Source organism: Bactrocera dorsalis, chromosome 2, assembly GCF_023373825.1.
Source record: "Bactrocera dorsalis isolate Fly_Bdor chromosome 2, ASM2337382v1, whole genome shotgun sequence".
NCBI lineage: Eukaryota > Metazoa > Arthropoda > Insecta > Diptera > Tephritidae > Bactrocera > Bactrocera dorsalis.
Genome location: NC_064304.1, coordinates 65,604,784 through 65,628,351, shown reverse-complemented (window position 1 = coordinate 65,628,351; position 23,568 = coordinate 65,604,784). Strand labels below are relative to the sequence as shown.

At 37.5% G+C, this 23,568-nt stretch overlaps 2 long non-coding RNA genes across 5 annotated transcripts in view; both read right to left on the bottom strand.

The window, feature by feature from the left end:
* Positions 1-23,568, bottom strand: part of LOC105233304 (uncharacterized) — a 1,563,509-nt gene that overhangs the window by 1,292,780 nt on the left and 247,161 nt on the right. The window lies entirely within an intron of this gene.
* On the bottom strand, positions 15,413-16,985 carry LOC125776816 (uncharacterized). Of its 2 annotated transcripts, XR_007421992.1 has the most exons (4): positions 16,213-16,985; positions 16,085-16,149; positions 15,828-15,981; positions 15,413-15,764 (listed from the first exon to the last, which is right to left on the bottom strand). It is a non-coding gene; the product is annotated as an uncharacterized LOC125776816 (long non-coding RNA). The 2 variants fall into 2 exon arrangements; XR_007421991.1 differs by having other exon boundaries at positions 15,413-15,981.

Here is a 23,568-nt window from a genome sequence, read left to right as displayed (position 1 = left end):
GATCGGATAACTTTTACTTTTCCACTAAGCCGCTGGACAACAAAGACTCTTTCACTAAAAGAGAAGTTTTGTCTATGATAGCTAAATTGTTCGACCCAGCAGGATGGTTAAGTCCAGTAATCATCGTTGCTAAAATTTTAATGCAGGACATTTGGTTGGAAAAAACCGATTGGGACGAAGCTTTGACTCCCAAATCTCTCAAGCAGTGGAAGACATTTTTAGAAAATTACCCACACATAAACAATATCAAGATCCCGCGATGGGTATGTTATACACCGAGCTGTCAAGTACAGTTCCATGGATTCTGCGATGCCTCAGAAAAGGCGTACGGCGCAGCCATCTATTTACGCGTGCAGGTAAACGACCACGAGATTAAAACGGGCTTGCTTTTAGCAAAAACAAAGGTCGCTCCTGTTAAAACCATCTCAATACCGAGATTAGAACTATCTGGTGCTCTTTTATTAGCTAAAATGGTTGAATATCTTCAACCCAAATTGGACAAGGGATATATTTATGGACCGACTCCACCATTGTTCTCGCATGGCTACGTAAGCCACCGTGTTCGTGGTCGACTTTCGTCGCGAATAGAATATCAAAGATTTGCGAGCATACTCAAATTGGAAACTGGAGGCATGTCAACTCCGAAGACAACCCAGCCGACCTGGCCAGCAGAGGAATCTCTCCTCAAGATTTACAACCAAACGATCTTTGGTGGTGTGGTCCCAAGTGGTTAAAACTTCAACCATCCGAGTGGCCAAACCAAAATTATGCAGTAGACGTTGATACTACTCTGGAGGCCAAGAGCATTCGTGTACATCATACATCAGTTATTGAGACCGAAGATGTTTTGGAACGTTTTTCCGAATTTTCAAGAGCACTCCGCGTAATTTCTCAAGTCTTCAGATTCTACAACAAAATTCATCCAGGATACAAAACTCCTACACCGTCTGCAACGCTCACTTCTGATGAAGTTAAATTTGTCAAACACCGACTTATTCAGTTAACTCAGAAGGCACATTTTGCTTCTGAGTACTCAGATTTAACTAAGAATCTTCCCATCAATAGTAAATCTTCGATTCTATCATTAAATCCATTTGTTGATACTAACGGAATCATAAGAGTAGGCGGACGTTTAAACAACGCCCCCTCCCTCAGCTTCGACGAGCAGCACCCAATTATACTACCATACAACTGTCAATTCTCGAAATTATTGGTCAAATTTATTCATCTCACTTCCCTTCACGGAGGCAATCAACTAGTCCTGCGTCTTCTGCGAATGCAATTTTGGATCCTCAAGGCTAAGAATCTAATCCGCACAGTGATACATAATTGTAAGATCTGCGTTTTATATAAAAAACGAGAGCAAACACAACTTATGGCATCACTTCCTGCGCCACGGACAAGTCTTACAAGGCCCTTTGAGTCAACCGGAGTAGATTTCACTGGTCCATTCGACATCAAAAACTATACAGGCCGAGCTTGCCTAATAACAAAGGGATATGTATGCGTTTTTGTTTGCTTTTCAACAAGGGCTATCCAACTTGAAGCCACTAATAACTTACTTATCTACGGCCGCATTCATGAGTGCCCTCACAAGATTCGTATCACGTCGGAGTTGCCCAAATCACATTTATTCGGATAATGGCACTAACTTCGTTGGAGCATCGAGAGAAATCAAGAAAGATTTCAAAGCCTTCTTAAAGACATGCCCTGACGCGATAGCCATCCCCCACCTAAAATGGCATTTCATTCCTGCAGGTGCTCCTCATATGGGAGGCTTGTGGGAGGCAGGTGTGAAAAGTTTTAAAAGTCATTTAAAAAAATTGACAGGATCCATGAAGTACACCTTCGAGGAACTTACTACGCTGTTAACTCGAATAGAAGCCTGTCTAAACTCTCGGCCCATCAGTTCTATGACGGATGACATCAATGACTTGACTCCGTTAACACCTGGCCATTTTCTGGTCGGTGCTCCCCTGCTAGCACCGGCAGAACCAGAAATCACTGAAAACCCATTATCATTAGTTAACCGATGGCAAAAATTAAAGGCCCTAAGTCAACACTTCTGTCAGAGATGGAAGACCGAATACTTAAAGGAACTTCAAAAACGAAAGAAATGGAAACATTCCCAACAGAACGCCCAAGTCAACGACCTAGTGGTAGTTCGTGACGAAAATTTACCTCCAAATGAATGGAGATTGGGCAGGATAATCAAAGTGCATCCAGGGTTGGACCAACGAGTTCGGGTGGTAGACATCCAAACTCAACGTGGCTTAATTTCTAGGCCTATAACAAAGATTATAATTTTACCCAAACAATGTTAATATTCTCACGTTAATAATCTTTCTTCTCGTTTAGAAAATTATTGAAAATGACGACAATCAACTGCCCCCTGTGCGTAGAAAGCCATCTACTTCGCTGGTGCCCAAGGTTCCGGCAGATGTCCCCAGAAGCTAGGCTGAGGACCACATTAATCAACCGCTATTGCAGCAACTGCCTCGCGTCGAGCCATTTAAAGAAGGAATGCGACAGCGTAATACGCTGCAAACGTTGTGGCAACCCACACCACACGATGCTTCATGGCATCAGTTCAGACGCCGAAGAAGAAGACGACGATATCATTGAATTGACATGGGCACAGCAGGTCGAGGCAGCGGAAATGGAAGAGAACTCATTGGCAATCGGCCCGACGTATTCGGAGCCCCATCAACCACATCAACCGACGTCGACAGTTAAGCAGCCGCAAAGCTCTGACCGACGTTGCCTCTCCCGCATACCACACGCCCAAGATCGAGCCAGACTCGAGTCGTCTCGCCGACTTCGGCGTGCTGGTAACTTCCTTTCGGATTGGCGGCATGGCAACGATTGACTGAGACTCGATTCGTCTCAGCGACATTGTCGGGACCGAGCGGAACTCAATTCGTTCCGCCGGCCACCCCATCCGAAGCGAAGGCGTGGACGAGACACTCGTCGTCAAGCCGATGCACGACGTATTATCAAAGACAGGCACGCAACACAACCTTGGCAACAGAGACTTGCGCTTTCACCAACCGCCTTAATCTGTGTTCGAACCCCAACGAGGTTCGTAACAGTGCGGGCCATTATCAGTCCAGTCAGTCCAGCCACGGTTATCCTCGCCTCCACGGTGGCACGATTGCGACTGCATACGCATGCACGTGGAGACAGCCGAGTGTGCGAATTAATGTTTCGGGACAACCAGGGTGGAGAAACAGAAATCTCCGTGAGTGCCCAAATACAACGTCGCCCGTTACCACCAACGCCAGTAAGGTCTCTGGAAGACAATTTATTTCAACAATTTCGCAACTTAAGACTGGCAGATAATGAGTTCCACAGAGCAGCGCCAGTAGAAATAATCTTGGGAGCGGACGTGTACTCCCGGCTCATATTGCCCGGGTTACAACCGGCGTCAATGGGCCAACTCATCGCCCAAAATACGACACTGGGATACATAATATCCGGTGTCGTATAACATCGGCACAATAAAGTGCACTGGCTGCCAACGCCTCTCACATTCACCACCAACCCAGGATCGAGTTAGACTCGAGTCGTCTCGCCGACCTCGGAAGGTGGTAACTTCTATGCAGATTGGCGGCATGGCAATGACCGACTGAGGTTCGATTCATCTCAGCGACATTTCCCGGACCGAACCAGACTCGATTCGTCTCGTCGGCCACCCCATCTGCAAAGAAGACGTGGAAAAGGAAGTGCAGGAGCCAGTTAGTTAAGTTAGTTAAGTTAGTTTTAAGCAATTTATTGTAAACTGCATTTGCAGTAATACTGCAAGGCGGGGAGAATGTTGACGCCGCCCCCGCCCAATTTCTTTTGCCACGTCTGTATCGGCAGATTAATCTTTTCTTTTTCTCTTTTTCGAACTTTTTTCGAAGTGTTAATTCGCGCGCAACTAAACACTTACTAAAAGTTGCGCGCGCTCTCTCCTTTTGCGACATCTCGGCGATACAGACGTAGGTAAGTGTTGATCCAATTTGTTTATAATTATATATTTTTGTTATATGAAACCTTTTGTTTTATTTAACATTTTGTGGAATATATTGCGCCAACCGTTTCCCCACGGCCAACCACATCTTTGGAACGAGCAAGCACCGTGCTTCACCACCCGAATTATCACATTCCATGTCATAATTTTTAACGGTTTCATTTTTGCGTATTTCTTTCTTTTTGCTGTCGCTCTAGTAGAGTAAGTCGTTCATGGGTAAGTTTATTTTGCTCTTCTAGCTTATTAAGCTTGTTGAGAATTATCGATAGATTATTGGTAATATCACTAATAGCATTAGAATTGGTTTGGTTTGCAGACATATGTTGTTGTACGTGGTTACTACCTTTAGTTATGCTGGCAAATGAGGGTTTTCCTGCTTGCGGACTTACATTAGTAACTTCCTTCTGAGGAGCAGTAGAAGCTGTTGTACTTAGACGTTTTGATTGTTGGTTATGCTCTTTATTTTTTTCGGTCGCGTTTCTAATTTTTTGAAGTTGTTTTGCCACTTCACATCCCCTATAGTTCGCAGGGTGACTTTGATTGCAGTTACAGCATTTTGGCTGTAGATCAGCAGGTTTTGTGCAATTTAGACTAGAATGATTTCCGGCGCACCTCACACACCTTGGTGGTTTACAACAATAATTTCTAGTGTGACCGAACGCCTGACATGACTTACATTGCGGCACTAGATTCGATGGCTTGATGGGCTCGAGTTTGACGACAGAATTTAAAATATGCTTAATTTCGTAAATTTTTTTGATGTTCTCTGTTTTTTCGAAGCATAAAATAAACATATTTAACGGATTTTTTGTTTTATATTGTAGTTTGTTTATGACCTTCGTAACTTTATAACCCTGCTTCTGTAGATCTGTGACAATGCTTTCAGTCTCACATGAGTGATGTAGGTCTTTTATCATTACGCGTATATCACGCGATTGCTTCTCCTCGTACGAGTACCAAGAAATTTGCGATTCATTTAATTTCTTTGTGAGTATTCTGTAGTCTGAACTATCTGAAAGGTTTATTTTGCATGAACTTGGGCCAGTGAGCTTAAGTGTGTAAGTATTTTGAACTTCCGCGTTTATCAAGGAACGCATCAAAGGTTGATTAAAATTCTCTGATATAATAATTGACGGAGGGCGACGACTTATTTTTATAGCTTTTTTACCTTCTGCTGTGTTTTCCGGACTCGGAGAGTTCAGCGTTACATCCGGTGATGAATCTGCTTTACGTTTTTTATTTTCCCTCTTTTTTTCTTTTCTAATAACCAATTTGTTTCGTTTTCCAACTCATCTTCGTCTGTTTCTGCGACAAAGGTCGATTTTGATGGAGAAGAAGACGTTTCGTTGGTATATTTGTTTAACGATTTCCTCAAGTTTTCATTTTGGTGTTTAAGTTTTGCATTTTCATTTTTTAATTCATTGTTTAATGTTTCTATTTTCGTAATGCGTTCGAGCAGCATACCTATTTGTTCACAAGTGTTCCCCCACCAGGAGGCGGGGTTTGTATGTCCATAGCGATCTTGTTAAATTGTGGTTACGTTACTTACAAAAAACTGCCTTACCAACTGCTTTACCGACTGCGTGCAGACAATGTAGTGTCCCTGGCCACCTACAATTCAAAAGATCTTTCAATTGGAATCATGGATGAAGAAGTGCGCGTGCTATAAATGCAGAGGAATGTGAAGCCAATAAATGCATCAAAAATATAGCAAAAGACCACATTCGCCATGATTACAAAGAGCTATTGCAACTCATGTTTATTTTCTTAGGTGGCAGCATCCCGAACTTTTCCTTTCGTGCACCTGGCGCGACGTCACAAGCCAGATTTATGTCAAAAGCGATATATGCCTTAAAAATGTTTGCTTTGCAAAAACAATTTAAAATGTCTTCCAGCCATTTGAATGGATTCCGCAATGTGTATATTTTCCTGATGCGTCTTTACATTCCGTATTGGTTTCGAACTACTAATGCAGTCGAAGCACCAAATTTGGATTTGCGGCTGGTAAAAAACATTGCCGGTTATTACGACCCAAAAATATCTCTAGCCTTATTAGATAAAATGAAAAACCACGTATGGTATCTGTCCGAGGAAGCCGTTGGTCTCGCCTTTTTCGATTCTAATGTGGACTTAAATGTGAAAAGAAAGATGGTTGAAGCACTAGCATTAGAAAAAGAGTTTGAAAGCAATGACGACAATGGCGTTTATCTGCATAAAAATGCAAATGCCAGCATTGAAGAAATGAAAGCATTCATAAGTAAAGATTTAAGTTTTTTTATAACGCAAAGAACTAGAAATATCTTTTCACGATTGGAAATAGACGTAAAATTTATCAACTTAGATCCCTCAAACTGGTGCGAAAATCCAGAATATTTAAAAGGTGTTCAAATCCTCAAAAACGTGGTTTTGGATAGCAGTAAGTGCAGTGACCAAAAAATAAAACATAGTTCATACATATGCACATATGTATATACAAGTATAATATACTGTGGTACAAAAAGTGCATATATATGAAAAAAGATAAAAATATAAATAAATAAAAGTGCTATGCAAAAAACATACGTATACATATATAATTAAAAAATAAAAAAATCACAAACATAAATTGCTAAACATAAATAAATAAAATAAAGAAAAAAAATTTTTCAAAATTTATAAGAGTTATCCAGTGGGAATAGTTCACACATATAAAACAACAAAAATATAAAAAAAACTAGAAGAATACAGTGCTGAGAAAAAAAAACATAATAATAATAAATATAAATAGTAGAAATTCATAAAAAACATAAATCGGGCGCGCTCTAACCATAAAAATACCAAAAATTAACAAATAAATCGGGCGCGGTCTAACAATAAAAATAGCAAAAATGGCACGATTCCTTTTACTTTGGCGGAGCGGTAAAAAAAACCGAATTTCCGTATAAATGGGGTATGTACGGATAGGGGGGCTTCTCCAGAGGAGGAATATCCAAAAATTCAAAAATTGCCCTAAAAACACGTGTTATTTCTCCATGTTTCACCGAATATTTTCACGTTTTTCACCCACTATATTTAAATATACACTCTTAATATTGAAATAAGTTCACTTTTCACTTTTATTTTGTAATTTTTCAGCCAAATTTAGTAATTTAAAATCACTTATCAAATTTATGGCTGAAAAGTTTAGAGTGTTTATATTTACGAGGAAAACCAGCATTGCCACACCTTAAAAACCAAAAGTGAAGGATTTTTTAGCGTTTCACAGCGTTTTCTTTGTTTGTACTTTCGAGTGATTCTTTTTTCTTTATTAACTATAAAAAGCTATGAAGAAGATTTTTCTAGCTAAAATTGAATATGTGAACACTTTTGCATATACATACTATACATATGTACATATATGAATATATGAATAATATGTGATTTATATTTAATAAACACAGATAAGTAAAATCGTGTGATATATATATTATATATATGATTGTAATATAACATTTTTATATACATATTACTATTTTATACTATAATAAAATCATCAGCGAATACCCGGGGTGACCGAAGTACTTTCGCGTAGTAAACCTTTCTGCGTTGGCGGCCTTCGGCCGCGATCTAAAAAAATAACCCTGGTCGAGCGAATACCCGGGCTGACTGAAGTACTTTCGCATAGTACTCCTTTCTGCGTTGGCGGCCTTCGGCCGCGCTCTAAAAAAATAACCCTGGCCGAGCGAATACCCGGGGTGACTGAAATACTTTCGCATAGTACTCCTTTCTGCGTTGGCGGCCTTCGGCCGCGCTTTAAAAAAATAACCCTGGCCGAGCGAATACCCGGGGTGACTGAAGTACTTTCGCGTAGAACCCGTTTCTGCGTTGAAAATAAAAAAAATATAATGACTTTTTGTTATAAAGTGGTTATAATTTATGGTTATCAGTACTCAAAATTTAAGTTTTCGTTATAAAATGGTAAATTTTTGTTATTATATCTGTCAGCGATTTCCATTTATTTTTGATGATACATTGGTTTGTATTTTAGGTAACAATATATATATTATTATATTTAAAATATGAGTTTGAGTGCATAATAACCAAAAAATATTACTACTTTATATCCAAAACTCAAATTTTGTTTCAATATGAGTGCATGATAACCGAAAAATATAACCACTTTATACCCAAAACTCATATTTTAAATATCTTAATATATAAAAATCACATGTCACGTTGTTTGATTTCGATGGACTCCTAAACTACTGAACCTGTGTGCAGTTTGGTCCAACTTGAAAGATAGGATAGTTTATAACAGAGAACGTATATTTACAGAGAAGGTTCACGATGTCAAAAATTTAGGGATATTTCAATTTTGGGATATTTACTGTTTTGGATGAGTGCATTTCACCACAGAAAATTATTAGTGCGTTTCACCACTTAACATCAGGGGCACGACAATAACAGAACTGAGTAGTTGTTAGAGCCAATGGGAAAAAATATGTTAACATATATAAAAGAGAGCCAATGTACGTTAAAGCTAATATAAACATATGTAAAGGGTGATTTTTTAAGAGCTTGATAACTTTTTTTTAAAAAAAAACGCATAAAATTTGCAAAATCTCATCGGTTCTTTATTTGAAACGTTAGATTGGTTCATGACATTTACTTTTTGAAGATAATTTCATTTAAATGTTGACCGCGGCTGCGTCTTAGGTGGTCCATTCGGAAAGTCCAATTTTGGGCAACTTTTTCGAGCATTTCGGCCGGAATAGCCCGAATTTCTTCGGAAATGTTGTCTTCCAAAGCTGGAATAGTTGCTGGCTTATTTCTGTAGACTTTAGACTTGACGTAGCCCCACAAAAAATAGTCTAAAGGCGTTAAATCGCATGATCTTGGTGGCCAACTTACGGGTCCATTTCTTGAGATGAATTGTTGTCCGAAGTTTTCCCTCAAAATGGCCATAGAATCGCGAGCTGTGTGGCATGTAGCGCCATCTTGTTGAAACCACATGTCAACCAAGTTCAGTTCTTCCATTTTTGGCAACAAAAAGTTTGTTAGCATCGAACGATAGCGATCGCCATTCACCGTAACGTTGCGTCCAACAGCATCTTTGAAAAAATACGGTCCAATGATTCCACCAGCGTACAAACCACACCAAACAGTGCATTTTTCGGGATGCATGGGCAGTTCTTGAACGGCTTCTGGTTGCTCTTCACCCCAAATGCGGCAATTTTGCTTATTTACGTAGCCATTCAACCAGAAATGAGCCTCATCGCTGAACAAAATTTGTCCGAAAAAAAAAAAAAAACCGAACACTGATTTTGGTAATAAAATTCAATGATTTGCAAGCGTTGCTCGTTAGTAAGTCTATTCATGATGAAATGTCAAAGCATACTGAGCATCTTTCTCTTTGACACCATGTCTGAAATCCCACGTGATCTGTCAAATACTAATGCATGAAAATCCTAACCTCAAAAAAATCACCCGTTATATATTTATATGCAGGTGTTTTCTGGTTGGTGGAAAAGTTCTTGTATTCTATGTATGTATGTATGTATACGCAAGTAGTTGGATTCCTTCTAATCCTAATATATTTGGGTGGGGAAATTGCGCCAAAAATGAAAGTTGAAAAAGAAATCGTCAACGGAATTTTAGTTCTGATAGAATTTCATCGAAAAAAGTTTAGCTCGGTCGCCAATTCGTGTTCTAAGTGTATTAAGTAATTTTTAACTAATTTTTATTAAAAAATGTCTAGAGTTAGGAAGTGTCGCGTTCGCGAGTGTGAGACAGAATCTTCCGGAAGATTCTTCTCATTCCCTAAAGGAGAGGAGGAGTTGCTGAAGTGGGTGGAATATTTACGTATCCCACCAACACAGGATTTACCCACCCACAATGCATTTGATTTGTTCGAAGACAGTGCAGTGGGTGTGAAGAAGTTGAAGGCACATGCTGTGCCCACCCTAAACCTTGGTAAGTGATGTTTTTTAAAATTTAAAATGTGCATGAGTTTTATTTTGTATATACAGACATATAAGTACATACATATCGCTCATTTACATGAAAAGTGTCATAAGTTGTTTTTAGAATATGGAAACCAGCATAAGTTTATTGAATAAAGTAGTGAAGTGTAGTAAAATATTTTCTTTGGCATAAACGTTGTTTGTGAAAAATATAAAGTAATTTTTATCGTAAAATATCTCGTGTTAGATATAAAAATCTTGTGTTCATGTAAATGAGCGATATATGTATGTGTATGTACATACATAGAAGTGTTTTAAATTCATTAGGTATGATTCAACTACAATTTATAAATAAGAATAAATATTTTTCTAGGTATACATATCGTCACCTGAAATGCAAAATAACGTATCATCAAAAAATTCGAAATTGAGTGTCTTATTGATTACGCTTCACTACTTCAAATTATATACATAATATTAAATATGTTCAACATTTTCTGGTTCTGCGGTCATATATAAACCAGTTTTAACCAATATTAATATTTTGTTTCACTCATGTTCCATTTTATTTCGTGTTTCATTCATGCCACAGTAAATTTCTGAAAATGTTGTTACGTTATTTTGCATTTCAGGTGACGATATAAAGAATATGTTAATGTTTTCAATATTCAAAAAAAGGAAAAAATTAAGAAAAAAAATTCATAAAATGTCAAATGGAAAAAATTCTGTTTGAATTGTAATATCAAACTGTTTGATTTGTATGATCAAAGTTTAAACTTAAATCAGATTCTTTAGATTCTTACCACTGGCTCGTTTCTAAGCTGAGAAATATTTCATTCTGATTTTATTTTCAAAACTTTAAATACTATTTTTCAAAATATCCTAAATAACTAAATTTATGTACATGTGTGCATGGGCGAATCCAGAATAGAATTTTGGGGAGGGAACACTTACATATCGTCACCTGAAATGCAAAATAACGTATCATCGAAATTGAGTGTCTTGTTGATTACGCTTCACTACTTCAAATTACATACATAATATTACGTACATATGTTCAACATTTTCATGTTCTGCGCTTAGATATAAACCAGTTTTAACCGATATTAAATTTTTTTTTCACTCTTGTTCCATTTTATTTCACGTTTCATTCACGGCACTGTAAATTTTCGAAAATGTTGTTACGTTAATTTGCATTTCAGGTGACGATATATAATTTTGTACTTGCAACTCAAAGTCTTTTTCTTCACGGAGTGCCACTTTTGATGGAAATAATGTATGTAAATATTTCTTTTAATTCTACCCCGTTGATCCGCGCATGTGTGTATGTTTATGTTGCCTATTGTTTTAACATACATATGTACATATCGCTCATTTGCTGCAAGACCGGCACAAACCAAAAAACGTGATTTTTGAGTTAATGCTGCAGAATTGTTCGTTATATCATACTTCATGTTGAGTGAAAAATTCATATGAAAATTCATATATGCTCCGCTTGAGAAGAGAATATATTTCCTGTTTTCCGTGTAAGTCAGAGTCAGTTGAAAACTTTAAACGCGTTTTCTGTCGAATCGATTTTTTTGACTTATGCCGGTCTTGCAGCAAATGAGCGATATATATGTACGTTGTGTTCATGTGCATACATTTACAAACATTGTTTCGTATGACAATGCATTTTATATTTAATATATGCAATGTAGGTTCAATATATTTGAACATAGATATTTAATATTAAAGGACTGTGTGTTTTTATATACTTATGTATTTCTTATCTTATTATATTGCTGCACTCCGTCCTTTAGGAGCAACAAACATTTTGAACAATTCTATTAACCATTTCTTTCCAATTAAAAAAATTTTCGACAGATATCCATTATTATAGAATTGTTTAAAATTTATAAAACTGGAAACAGTGGGTTGAATTTGATTTAAAATTATATTTAAGTTTTAATTAATTCTATATATATACGTACATATTGGAATTTCCTTAAAATTTTTTTATGTACATAAATAGGATACGACGAACCCCCCAAGCATTTGTGGACGACTCAATTGCCGGTTCGAAGATGCTGCATTTTGAATTGCGTTAACAGGCAGAAAACGCTCTACAAATTTCCTAAAGAGAAAGATGTTCGAGAAAGTTGGGCAAAGGCTTGCAACTTAGTTGTGTCGCTTCCGATAGTTTTTTTATTTGTCAAAACCATTTCGATTCGCAGTACGTCACCAAGTTCAAACTATTGCCTGGGGCTTTTCCCTGTTTCAGATTAGGTTCAGCACTAAGTCGTAGCTCATCTAGTGCTGACTCTAGTTGGGTGTGCCCGCCCGTTTCTAAAACTTATGGTCGTCCTGAGGTAGCTGTAGGAAGTAAAGAAGAAAAGGACGACATAACTTTGAGGGAATTCGAAAAATATTCAATTTTAGAAGAAAAGAGATTAGAGTTAGAACCCCAAAATGACGACGTAGGCTATGCATTAGATAGTCGTGAACGATTTGCTCGATCGGCACGTTACTATCAAAGTAATGCGCTTAAATTGAATAGGAAGATCGAAGAGTTGGAGGGTATTATTAAAGATTTGGAACAAAGGTATCAAGACCTTAGTAAATGTGCAATAATTGCGGATGTAAATTCAAGCAAAGATGCTGTAACATTCGCTAGGATGATCGTCACGAAGCACTACTTTCAGTGACGATGAAAGGGCATTGGCACAAAACATTAATTACATGTCCAATAAATCCTATAATTTTATGCGTGACGATTTAGGTTTCGCTTTACCAAGCAAGAGCTCTCTTTTGCGATGGCGCCCCATAAAGTATGTTGTCCCTGGGTTCGAAGCCAATGTCTTGGGAAATTTAGAAATAATTACAAAAAAAATGTCCGTTTTAGAACGAAATTGCGTTCTAATATTTGATGAAATATCAATTAAGACCGACCGAACATACAATAGAGTTAGGGATGTTATTGATGGGTTTGTGGATTATTGGGAAGGACATCGTGAAATGAAGTTAGGTAGTAAGTGTTGTTTTTTCATGATAAAAGGGTTGAGTTCCAATTGGAAATATGTGTTTCCTTATTATATTTCCAAAAATGGACTTTCTACATACAAATTAGAAGAAATTTTAAATAAGAATATCACAGCACTAAAGTCAATTGGTCTAAACGTAAAAGCTTTAGTCTGTGATCAAGGGCCCGCTAATATTTCAGTTCTGAATTATTTAAATATTTCTAAAGAAAACTCCTTTTATTTGCACGAAGGTTCCAAGATATATTGTTTATATGACTATTGCCATCTTTTTAAGTCCATCCGAAACACATTTATGAAACATGATCTTTCAACTCCAGATGGAATAGCCAGCTTTAAAGTTATAAAAAAACTTTACTCCATAGATCAGGACAATACATGTTTCAAGATATGTCCAAAACTCACAGAGGCCCAGGTATACCCTAGCGTTTTTGAAAAAATGTCCGTAAAACGTGCAACCCAAGTTCTGAGCAATTCGGTTGCGGCTGGCATAGAAATGGCCGATAGCCAAAATTTATTCGGCTCCGACGAATATATATTAAAATGTGCAAAGCCTACGCAGTTATTTGTTAAAAAAATGAATGATCTGTTCGATGATCTAGACTGCAAAAATTTTGTTTCAAAAAATCCCCTAAAATGTCCGCTATTGAAAAACGACTCCGGGAAGGTCCAACGCCTGATTGATTACCTCAAGTATTTGAAGTCAATAAAACTTCCGAACATGGCTCACAGTAGGTGTATAGGTGGGTTCTGTTCCACAATTGTTGGAATGATTCAGTTGAGCCAAGAATTATTCAGGGAACAAAAGGAATTTAGTTATTTATTCCTTGGGAAACTAAATCAAGACGCGTTGGAAAATTTTTTTTATAGAGTCCGGGCTAGCCAGGGTATCAATACCCATTCGTCTGCCAATGAGATACAGTATATAGTAGCTCGATTAATTTCGATGAAAATTTTTAGGCAAAATTTTCAAAATAAGGGGGCTAACTGTGAGAATGATGACGATATAAATTTAGATTGGAACTTAGGCCCCGAAGATCGTCATCTAGAAGTACAGGGAGTTGAACACGAATCTGAGCAACTCGACCTGGAATCGTTTAGTATTACAGACGAAAACTTTGTTGAAGAGGACGACACAGCTGACGTCCAGATCAAGCGGTATTACACTGGCTATGGTATTTACCAAAAAATTCTGTGTAAAATCCATTGCCAAAAATGCGCTAAAGCAATGACGAAGACACAAAGTGATTTATCGCTTTATTCAGAGGCCCTAATCAAAGCGAAAAATTATAAGGATGACGCGGATTTAAGGCTAGTCAATCCAAGTGATAGGGTCTTCGAAGTGTGTCGACTGCAGATGATGTGGTACGTCAACCTTTTCAACAAATATGCTCACTGTTCAAATGTTCGTAGTCTGATGTTGTCCTCAATTAAAGAAAAAACGGAAAATGTTTTTCCTGAGTGGTTTGACCCAACCGATGAGTGTTTTACTCGTAAAATTAAGTTGTTAGAATACTTGGTAACGGTACTGTTATTCAAAAACTCGAAATGGTTAGTAAGAGAAGAAATTAATAATGAACGACATCGGAAGCGCGATGCTAAACTAAAAAAACTAAAGTAAGTTGCAAGTCAAGGCCGTTTGATTTAAGAACATCTTACTTTTGGGTGAGTAATGAATTCATTGAAAATACATATTTACTTTTTTTAATATTTAGCAATTTATTCTATTTACAGGTTTTTTTTATTTTCAGCTTTTTCTCCTATTTTCAGGTGTATCTTGTTGTATTTTCAGGTACTTTTTTCTTCTTATTTTTCTCCTTTTTTAGCTTTGCAACTGAGCTTAGCTTTTTTAAACACAAATGTTGTTTCCATCTTGTTTAAGTGCAACATTTGTTTTTAAAAAAGCAAGTGAAATTCAATGACTTTTTTTTTATATATTAAGTCGTGTGAGAAATTTCCATTTCAAATGGATAATTTCGTAATTCTGCATTATAATTTTTTTTAACATTTTAAACTTGCTTATACATTTTATAAAAAATCTTTAAACTGTTTAAATAACAATAAATCAATAAAATTTGCATATAAGTATATTCTGAAAACAATAACCTTGACTTTGATTTGTTTAAACTTATATAGATACATGCAGACATAACATATAGGCAAGTGCGAAATCAACCCTTATTCATATACAACGTGGCATGCGTAAATGGAAAAAAGCCAACAGATCACATCCCTGTAGTTCAGTACCATCGGGGAAGAGCTAACGATATGACTAATTCCTAATCATTAGAACCAGTTCCAGCCCGATTACTCGCAATGTTATTTGACTAACGATTTTTACATTGCAATGTCCTACGAGAGTAATCGAGCGGTGCGACGCTGCATTACCAGTCATTGGTGAAATGACTAGTTCCGAAATCGTTAGTGAATCGCTAATACAGAATCGCTAGCGTTTTCATTAATTCAAAATGGCTAGTGATTTGACTAATACAGAATCGTTAGCGATTTCATTAATTCTAACTCGCTAGCGATTCTACTGGTTCAATTTTACGAAAATAAAAGAAATTTTTATGAAATTCAAAGCAATAGATTTATTAAATTCAATTATACATATGTATTTTTTAATTTATTTTCTTTCTTAGTAGTTTTAAAATATGTACTATCTTACATTATATTGTTATTTATTAATCATTTATTTTCTTTATTTACTAAATGATTTTTTTTTATTACTCGTTTTTTTTTGACGCTGAAGGGCTTGGCGCAGTTGATTCTCTGGCGATTCAGCGTCTATCCCGGTAGGAATGGACTCTAAAATAATTAAAATATATTTGTTATTAACTGTTTTAATTAAAAAGCTTGTCCTGTTCTTACCAATAAGGGCGTCGAAAAAATTTGTAAAGCTTTTGAGCGAATCTTTGCCCAACACTCCATCAATATTGTACTGCATGGCCAATTCGTCTGTTATAATATTCTTCAGGTTTTTCACCACTCCAGAACCCTGGAGAATTTGAGTCATACATTTGATCTGCAAGAAAGTAAAGGGTTGAAACGGTAAAAATAAAAAAAAAAATCGAAATTTACTGAAACGTATTTTAAATAAGGAAATCGAAAGAAAAAATATTACTTACGTAGTTCTTCTTTCCGCGAACTTCAATATTTTCATTAATTTGGCTCATTTTTCTTTCCATCAGTTCTAGAAATAAAAAATATATATGAATGAAAAGAGGAATATACTTGTTGGCAGCTTATACTTTACCTTCGAAGAAAACTTTAAAGCTTCCTTATCTTCGCATTTACGTGCCTTTTCTGTATATACTTGATTGTAGCAAGTCTTTTTAATTCGTTTTGGGTTCGGACCATCCATATATTACACTTCACTTTTTTATTTTTTTATTCGACTTTAATTTTTTCACTAACAACACTAAAATAAATTATTTTTATTTAAGGAATATCTGTTCTTTATTGACCTTTTTCGACTGCTCTTCAACTGCAATTGACACTCAAGATCTAAACAATTTAGTGTAAAAATGACAACGGCAGACTAAGCGATCGATCGAACTACAATTCCTGTGAATTTCTGCGGGAATAGTACGGGACACTAAATTTCTGTTGAATTTTGATCTGCTCGCACATTGTTGTTATTGCAATTTCATATACGCATTGAGTTTCGTTTTTCATTAGCGAAAAGACTAACTAGCGGTAATGCATGAAATCGCTAGTAGAATTCGCGCTCTGGTAATCGCTTGACATCAGCCGAACTACAGGGATACTTATGAAAGTGCACATGCGTGTACAAAAACATATGGAATATGCATACATATAAATCAGTGTTGTCCAACGTGACTGTGTGCACGTTATGCTTGTGTTGGTTATTCTAGCGTCAACTGATCGCAAAATTTTGCTTTGCTTGCCTACGAAGTTGAATACAGTAGCACAATCGTGCTTTCACAGACACTTGTCGCGACATGTTGGTGTGAGGTATCTGGCATTGTCCGTGCGCTATTGTGCGCATAGGCCGTGGACAACGCTGATATAAAGGGTGATTTTTTAAGAGCTTGATAACTTTTAAAAAAAAAAAAACGCATAAAATTTGCAAAATCTCATCGGTTCTTTATTTGAAACGTTAGATTGGTTCATGACATTTACTTTTTGAAGATAATTTCATTTAAATGTTGACCGCGGCTGCGTCTTAGGTGGTCCATTCGGAAAGTCCAATTTTGGGCAACTTTTTCGAGCATTTCGGCCGGAATAGCCCGAATTTCTTCGGAAATGTTGTCTTCCAAAGCTGGAATAGTTGCTGGCTTATTTCTGTAGACTTTAGACTTGACGTAGCCCCACAAAAAATAGTCTAAAGGCGTTAAATCGCATGATCTTGGTGGCCAACTTACGGGTCCATTTCTTGAGATGAATTGTTGTCCGAAGTTTTCCCTCAAAATGGCCATAGAATCGCGAGCTGTGTGGCATGTAGCGCCATCTTGTTGAAACCACATGTCAACCAAGTTCAGTTCTTCCATTTTTGGCAACAAAAAGTTTGTTAGCATCGAACGATAGCGATCGCCATTCACCGTAACGTTGCGTCCAACAGCATCTTTGAAAAAATACGGTCCAATGATTCCACCAGCGTACAAACCACACCAAACAGTGCATTTTTTGGGGATGCATGGGCAGTTCTTGAACGGCTTCTGGTTGCTCTTCACCCCAAATGCGGAAATTTTGCTTATTTACGTAGCCATTCAACCAGAAATGAGCCTCATCGCTGAACAAAATTTGTCGATAAAACACATTTCGAACCGAACACTGATTTTGGTAATAAAATTCAATGATTTGCAAGCGTTGCTCGTTAGTAAGTCTATTCATGATGAAATGTCAAAGCATACTGAGCATCTTTCTCTTTGACACCATGTCTGAAATCCCACGTGATCTGTCAAATACTAATGCATGAAAATCCTAACCTCAAAAAAATCACCCGTTATATACAGCAAGCAGACGCTCATATATATAATAATGTGTGCAAGTAAAAAATTTGTCTGTATGTTTACCAATGCAAATACGAGATACATATGTAAATATATGTATACAAACATTCATAAGGGAATAACAAGTGCCGCACGCATCTTTCCGCATCTCCGTTGTCACGAAAATCAATGGCCGAAGCTAACGTTTTGTCGAAGAGTCAATGTGTCGAACGACTGACGCGACGACTAGGCGTCACAACATTGTGTTATTGTCCAAGTTGTGCCGAAAAAACAAACGAGCGAACGCCAACCGTCGCCGCTTCCCTTGCCACTACAACAGCTTCGCCAACAAACTTGCGTAAATATGTATGTAAGAAGATGTATGAGCATGCATACATATCGACGCAGATTTTTGCGAGCCACGGAAAAATATTTTAGATTTGGCAAATATTTTAAATCTAGGAGAACTTTTTTGCCACTTTTTGCCACTCCTTTCTGTGTTTTGCGAGTTTGCGGGGTTGTCAGTTTTCCAGCAGTACAAATATCAGAAATTGTTCAATTTATGATTTTTAGCTTTTGCCTTCGTCGCGAAAAGACGCTTGCCGGCAAAGCCATGATCGGGGAGACGCAATTTTGGTTGCTTTCATGAATGAAGCAAGTGTGCCTGTTGAAAGTACGCTTGCGTTCACGAATGAAAATTTTGTTGTTGCGTGTTGTACTATAAATTTAGGTATTGGCTATTTGGCTGCTATATTGAATTGTGACGCTGCTGATGCTTTTCGAGACGATTGTTGTCTTTTGTTGGTGACATACTTATTTACATGTGTATGCCCATGTATGTATGTATGTAGATTTGTGTATACATTATTTGCTCGGCAATATGTACATGCATATATGTATATGTAAATATTTACATATGGATTAGTGCGTTCACATTTTATAACTGTTAAGTGATATAATGATTTAAATTTCAATTTTACTTACATATGTACATGCATTTGTATATAGGTATACATATACCTATAGTACTAGCTGACCCCGCAGCCGTTGTCCTGCGCGAAATTATGTGTTTCGAAATGAAAAGACAAAAATTCATATTTTATTGATAATCATTTATTTGCTATTTGTCTACATTTTTCTTCAATGTAACGCAGCTTGATAAACAAAATTTTTTGGTTTCTGTTCCGGTGCGTAAATGTACAGAGAAGATGGTTTTCCAACTCTTGAGCACGCCACATATATCTGGCCGTGTGAAAAACATAGTATTTCCAAATGTATGCCACCCACTATGCGACTATTCTGTTGATCGTCATTTTAAATTCAATTTTCACTGGAAACGGAATACTTTTGAACCGAATTGGCAAATCGTTAGAACTCAAAAGAAATCCGTAGAATCAAGCATTCTGTCCCTTATATTTGATAGGTGCATCACAATCAGATTGCGATGGTGCGGTGGCATACCAGGCCTCTCCAAAGAATTTACAAATTCCACTGGTAATTCACGGTGTCGTCTTCATTGTCAGACGATCGATCGATTTGTATGATTGCAAGTCTCCTGGAATTTGACTTTGAATTTTCCAGTTTAAGTCAACAACATAGGTATTTGTGGCAGCTAAGATTCGTGATGAGTCCATCTTTCGTGAATTGATAAACGGCATATGGGATTGATATCAGACCATGGGAAGTATCAATCAGTATTGACCCATTTCCAATTCTTAGCGTATGCAATGTAAAATGTCTTCGGCAATGTAATTTTTGGTCGTATCCCATAACGCGGATTTGAAGGCTGATCATCGCGAAATGTGTGTGAACTTCAGTGGCATTCGTTTTTCGGGTGGATTGTGTAAGTTCATTCTAATGCATTAGTTGAGAACACACCTGGATGTCCATCTACTGGATGACCCTGCTTTCTGCGTAACAATTTCTTCGATGATGCATCCCATGTATAATATCAACGTATTTCGAATAGAGCAATGTTCTCGCAAACGGATCACTGACGGAAGTTGAGAAAAAACTCGCTAATGTTAATTTTGTTGCTGGTCGTGTTTCTGTTGACTGTACTGTATTCTCTGGGTTGAAATATACTCTTTGGCCATTCCCAAATTAACTTCGAGACGCACAACAGTCGGAAAACGTTGATGAATTTCAAAAGAAATATCCTACAAAGCACTTTATTTCAGTTCACGTATCGACCGTGTCGTTTAAAACCAATAACCGCCATGTTGCTTCCTATGGTGACGTATTTACAAACGCATTTTATCGATTACGCCAAACTACAATACGCAACATTCACATGACTTTTGAATGTGAATTAGACAATAGTGGCGAATATGGTACGACCCATGTGTTGTCAACTTTGATGTGTTGTTAACTTCGATATTTACGCCGATAGAGTGGATATCCATCATTTCCAGCTTGTGTTTCAGAAAAGCACATGGATAATGTTTCGCGCATTTATTGTCAGGCATACAAACCGAAGTGTGATTGTGGTGTCCGCAAGGTCCATGAACCATGTTGGTTTTCGTCACTTCATATAATACTGGATCTTTCTCTGCATCATTAATTTCCGCAGAAATGAGTTCATCAATTTGATCTGGTGTGACAACCATCCACCATCCAAAGAAGAATATGTACGTGCGACAAACCTCTCTTTTGCTACTCAACAGAGTACATTTAGCATCGCTTGCTTATTGACCACGATCCATAATTCCGCACGTATGTCACCGCATCCTGGGAGTACTTCTTGCCTTGCCTTGCCTTTGGCTGCCATACTTTGATGGACCGATATTAGGGCGACCTCTTCGTGGCTTCGTAACAAATTTCAATCTGCAATTGGCCTCTTTGTGTGAAACGCACGTAAAGTTTTCACTGAATAATTTTTCTTTTCAATAGCCGGAATAAAAAAGCAAGCGACCGAAATTGAACTATTCAAATAATTTACAAATCAAAATATTGAAAAACAAAACATACAAAAATGTTTATGGAAAAAAGATACTTTTTGGAATTATCCTAAAAAAAAAAGTATTCTCGTTGTTTGGGCAGAGACCTATCCGAATTGGTGGTAATCACCGAAATCGGTTCAGGCGTTCTCTAGTTATAAGCTTAGTAACTAACATCACTTTCTTTTATAGATATTAAGCGATGTGATAAAAACTTGATCCACAGATATCGCCTTTTTCTTTGGCATCGTTTTGTTTAATACACGTTTATACCAATTTAAGGTTTGAATATTGGATACTGCGATGGGAGCGCCATCTATCGGCCAAACATTTCAAATTTGAAAATTGATTAAAAATGAAAAAAATAATTTAAAAAACATTTTCCAGTGGACCAAATTGTAAATATAAACCATTCCCGAATCTCCTTGAACGTACACATACAATTTCATCAAAATCGGTCCATCCGTTTAGGAGCAATCCCAAGGCAAACACACGGTCAGAAGATTTATATATATAAAGATATGTTGCAACAAATACGATTTTTATTAGCAAGAAATATAATACAACAGTGTTTAGCAGAAATGAGTAGTCAGTGAGTGAAAGTAGACGTGTTTTTTAGTGGTCTAGGATATCTGCAAGAATTTGTGGTCATTTAAAGTAATAGCACACTTGTTTTTGTTTAAGACTTACCGGGAGACTGGAACTGCACTTTTAATCTGATTGGAGGCTAATCACAAAATTAGATAAGTACAAAATATTTTTTCAATAGAATTTATTTGGCACTTACCTGCCCCCTTTTGGCAAATTTATATAAAACAAAATAAAAACTAAATATGAATTTCCCCAGGTAACAGCGAATCAAAACGTGCACTCAGTTCTTTTCTGCCGTTTTGATTTAGTCTGTCAGCTGTTTTTTGTTCCTTTTTCTCCTTTCTTCGTTTTGCTTTGGTTACGGCATTGCCAACCATCAAAATATAAGTAAGGTTTGTTAGGGCAAAGACTGAACGTACCCACTGACAGGTGTTCCCAACTATTCTCTGGCAGAGTTATGGTCTCTGAGAACAGTTTTGGATGTACACCAGAGAATCCTTTTCGGAGGAACTCAAAAATCTTGAGAACGCCTCCAAAAGGCAAACCGGAAGAGCCCACCGCTGCTGGATCAGCAAAAATATGCGAAAATGCCGAAAAAGCAGGCAAAGGTGGCAAATCTGAGGAGCTTAACAATGGAGAAAATCCCAATATTTTCTGCAAACTGGGTAGAAAAATTAGAGAGCTCGAAGGCATGATGTCCGGTCAGAGACATATAAATCAAGCTATGCGTGATCTTGTAAGCTGTATCACAAGCTTGTATGATAATGCAGAAAAGCAAGAGAAGCCGTCGAAAAGAATCATGGTAGGGAAAGCGTCGCAGGTATCCCCTATTCAAAGTGAAAAAAATGCTCCAAAGAGACCACGCGAGATATTGGGATATTTGCCACCAACGAAGAAGCCCAAAAACATGAGTCACAAAGTGCAAGCAACACATAGTGAGGTCAGGGAATATATGCACAAAGACAGTTTGGGTGACAAGCCCGCCGTCGAAAAGTGGACAGACGTTGTTAGAAGGAAGAAACCGATCGAGAAGAGAATCAGATCGAAACCAGACGCTATAATCTTAACAAAAAAGGAGGGAGCGTCGTATGCGGATATTCTGAAAAAAATAAAATGCGACAGAGGCCTTGAAGAACTGGGCTCAAACGTGAGGTACCCTCAAAGGAGACCTGCTAATCGAACTGAAAAATCAAGCAGAAAAGAGAGCTGACACGTTCGAAAGCGCCCTAGAAGGAGTTATTGGTGAGATGGCCGTAATACAGCCAAAAACTCATAATATTACCATTATGTGCAAAGACTTGGATGAGATAACCACCCGTGAAGAAATCTGTGAGGCATTACAAAAGGTGTGTGGGATCCAAAACCCGGGGAAGCAAAATATAAAAAATTTGCGGAAAACTCGAAGTGGCACACAAATAGCTCTTATTTGCCTACGAGCTGGGGATGCCAAAACTTTACTCAAGTGCGGCAAAGTAAAGATCGGGTGGTCAATATGCCGCCTCCGAGAATTTTCACCTATTAATCGTTGTTTTATGTGCTTCCAACTAGGACATATAGCGCACAAATGTTGCAGCCCCATTGATAGGTCTTCCCTTTGTACACGTTGCGGAACCCCAGGTCACGTGGCAAAGACATGCACAAATTCACCATGTTGTATGCTATGCAAAGGAGAGCACTCCGTTTGTACGGTCTGTCCTAAATACGCAGATATGTTGAAGACAACGAAAAAATGAAGATATTGCAACTAAATCTGAACCATTGCGCTGCAGCACAAGACCTTCTAAAACAGACGGTGCTGGATGAAAACATAGATGTCACCCTATTAAGCGAACAATACTCTCAACGTTCGGAAAACACTTGGAGTAAAGATATAAGTGGCAAGGCGGCAATATGGGCCTGCAAAGGTCAAGCCTTCACATCACGTTCCAACGAATCCCATAATGGCTTTACATGGGCGAATATAGAAGGAATTTATTTTGTAAGCTGTTATGCTCGTCCTAGCGTAACAATTAGCGAGTTTGAAGATTTTCTCCTGGAGTTATCTCTAGAAATCAGAAGCAAATCCCCAATAATAATAGCGGGAGATTTTAACGCATGGTCTACTGCTTGGGGTAGCAGAATTACTAA